We start from the raw sequence: 3,108 nt of genomic DNA on the forward strand, positions 1-3,108 counted from the left end.
TAAGATAATGTCTGGCAAAGATTTATGGTTTTGCTCTTCTTCTTTCAATCTTCATATTCTATTAATGGAAAAATTTTAGGTTTTTTTAGTAGGGTCCACTTTTTTAATTGCCAGTTTAATAATGCCCAGAGAAAAACTTTTATCAGTTTCCATGGTCAACCACTACCTCCATATTTAATTGCTATTTCCTCTTTTTACTTCCTCAGGCTGAGCTAAAGTGGAACAAATCCAGTTTGTTCCTTCTTTGAGCAGTTGCTGTACTGCATTTGCAGTGCTGTAGAAAACAATGCTTTTCTATTATTTTTATTTTTTTTAAATCTTCTGCTTTGCTAAATATATTACTTTAGCAAAGACTAAAGACTTTTTAGACTTTTATCTAGAATTAATTAATCCAGGGCTTTTTCAGTACAGAAAGTAGGTGTAAAAGGAGGTAGTATGTGTAAAAGGAGGTAGTATGTGTAAAAGGAGGCCTGCCTGTGGTGCTGGTAGTTTTGTTGTTCTATTTTCTAGATTGTCATGGAAAAATTACAGAAGAAGCAAAAGGAAAACCATGCTGATTTACTGAAAGACAGCCAGAAAAGGTTTGAAATGAAAATTCATTTGATCTGCATCAAAAACCTGTCTGGATGAAAAGGACGTACTTTGTACGCCACCGAAAGTAAGTTCCTTGTAGGATGTATTATTGCCTGCTGTGCCCATCAAATTGAATTAACACTCAGTGATCTGGTGAAAAATGGGGCTTGGATCAATTGTTTTAGGGATGGCTGTAGGAAATTATGATGTACATTCCACCCACCTCCCAAAAAATCAATGAGACGTAGCTGACTCTGCATATGTGTTGTCATCAAAGCAGCTCAAATTCAGATTCATGTTTAGTGTGCACAGAGGAATCAGCACCTCCAGGACAGTAACAGCTATTTCTAGCCAAGATTAGTTGTTTGCATACCTGCTTCAGCCATGCAAACAGATCACCTGCTGCACAGTGTCCTCTCAAAAATAAGTTGATAAATAATTTGAAAATTTTAGTAATTAGGAGTTTGTGTGAGTGATATCCCATGAGTTTGGGCAGGAAGTCATTCTCACAAGTACCATTTGTCATACCCCAAGCTCTAAAATAGTCTTGAAACCTCTCAAGACATGAAAAAGGGAGAAATGAAGCAATACTATGAGACAAAATTTTCAAAGAAACAGCAAATGCTTAAAAATGGAAAGTCAGATATATCCATAACTTCAGTGAAATTCTCTATATCAACATTATTTAACATTGCAGCCTCAAATGCTAAATAACTGTTTACAAAACCTGGTGAAAAAACCCAAACCAAACCATCCCATCATCCTATATATGAGAAATGCTTTCTTCAAAATCTGTGCATAAAAAAGATATTTGCCATAATTTAGAGGAACTGAAAAAAAAGTATTCCAGAAAAAGTGATTCCTCTTAAAGTAAATTAGGCTGGGAATTTCCTAATTTTTTAATCTTCCTGTAAACTACAGAAATGAATATTCTCTCCCTGCATCAGGAAAGCTTTTCTTGTTTTTCAGTTTTCTCAGCAAGGTCTTGTATGGAGACATCTTTTTGAAATGAAGTTATACAATTAAATTTAAGGGGTAAGCATTCAAAAATTTTGTATTATAGAAATCTGGGAATTGAAATCACTGGAGAAGACCTGGCATAATTTTAAAAGTAAAAGAGTTCCTGCAGCTCGGTTTTGTAGGTGGAATAATCTCTTATTAGCCAATTAAACAAACGACTGATATTGAGTGCACAAGGTACAAGCTCCTTTTTCACTGATGAGGGAAATACTTTATCACCCAATTGATTGTGACTGAATGGATGAGGTTGTGCATTGAGCAACTGCTAAAAGGAGGAAAGATGATTACACCACTTGAACCAGGCTCCATTTGCAAAAATCAATTCTACCACGAGAAAAAAATATTTGTAGCTTTTTTATCCTGGTGAAGGATTGATGCTTAATATTGCAGAAAGCATCCAGCCCCTGGCTGGCACTCAGAAAATATGCTACATTTGCTTAAGCTGTTGTGCCATTACAATATTGCATGTAAACAGAAACAAATTATGCACATTAATTTCTTAGAGGTGAGAAATTATAACACAGGATGATGATTACTCTGCTAATGTGTATTTTTTTATTAGCCATGTCAGAACATACTCACAAGTGATAGCAGCAGGTAAAAATATTTTGTGTACCTAAAATGCAAGGCTGCTAAAGGAAGTACATCTCCCTGTTTAAGCTGGTTTTGGAGTCTACTATAAGAAAATTTTCCGGTTATACAATTTGTGGGCAGGAATTGTGGCCTTGCTTGGTAAGATTTCAGTGTTTTCTTTAGTGTTACACTCACTATTCAGTATTTTATCCTGCAGTAAATGCAAGATAAATATATTTTTGTTACAGTTAAGGGGCAGGGTGTTAAAATCATCTTGCATGGTGATTGAAAAGTCAGTTAATTAGGGTAGTCTGAACTCCTGTGCTTTGAAACCACTTGTTACTGACTAAATCAGCACTAAAGTGTAATCAAATCAAAATTTTCAAGCCCCAAGCTATTAAGTGAACAAACACTGCAAATAGTGCTGGACCCTGCACTGTGCTTTTGCTCTTTCTCAAAAAAAAAGAAGAGTAATCACACCTTTTCAGTCTCTTCAAAACAAGCAAACAGAACTCTCTCAGGCAGCAAACATACAGAGCATTTCCCCTCCTTTCTGGCTGAACACTAAGCAGTATCTTCTTCACAGACTTCTTGAAACAGTAGGGGAGTTTCTGGTGTGTTAAAAGGCAGTAGCCAGCCTTGGACTGGCTCACCTTTTCCCCTTCCAAATAGTTTTGATCCACCTCTAACCCCACCCCAGCACTCAGGAGTGCGGATATCTCTAAGCTCTCCTCCTCCAGATGTAACAGCCAGACTGGGTTTTCCTTCCCTGCTTCCCCAAAAATAAAACCCAAGGTTGTTTCCTAAGTACCAGCAGGGATAACTCTCCCTTCTCCCACCTCTGGAGCTTAGAGCAACAAATAGAAGAGACAGAAAACCAAGTGGGATAAAGAGAAAGGCCAGGAATACCTGGGGTGAGAAGATTTTTTATTTCTTGTAGGG

General features: G+C 36.9%; 1 long non-coding RNA gene across 1 annotated transcript in view; it reads left to right on the plus strand.

Annotated features, from left to right (window-relative positions):
* Nucleotides 1-516: 516 nt before the first annotated feature.
* Nucleotides 517-3,108, plus strand: part of LOC108446446 — a 17,231-nt gene continuing 14,639 nt past the window's right edge. The window contains exon 1 of the long non-coding RNA XR_001861620.1: nt 517-658. This is a non-coding gene — a long non-coding RNA (uncharacterized LOC108446446). The remainder of the gene's footprint in view (nt 659-3,108) is intronic.

The sequence above is a fragment of the Corvus brachyrhynchos genome, unplaced genomic scaffold (assembly GCF_000691975.1).
Source record: "Corvus brachyrhynchos isolate BGI_N302 unplaced genomic scaffold, ASM69197v1 scaffold565, whole genome shotgun sequence".
Lineage (NCBI taxonomy): Eukaryota > Metazoa > Chordata > Aves > Passeriformes > Corvidae > Corvus > Corvus brachyrhynchos.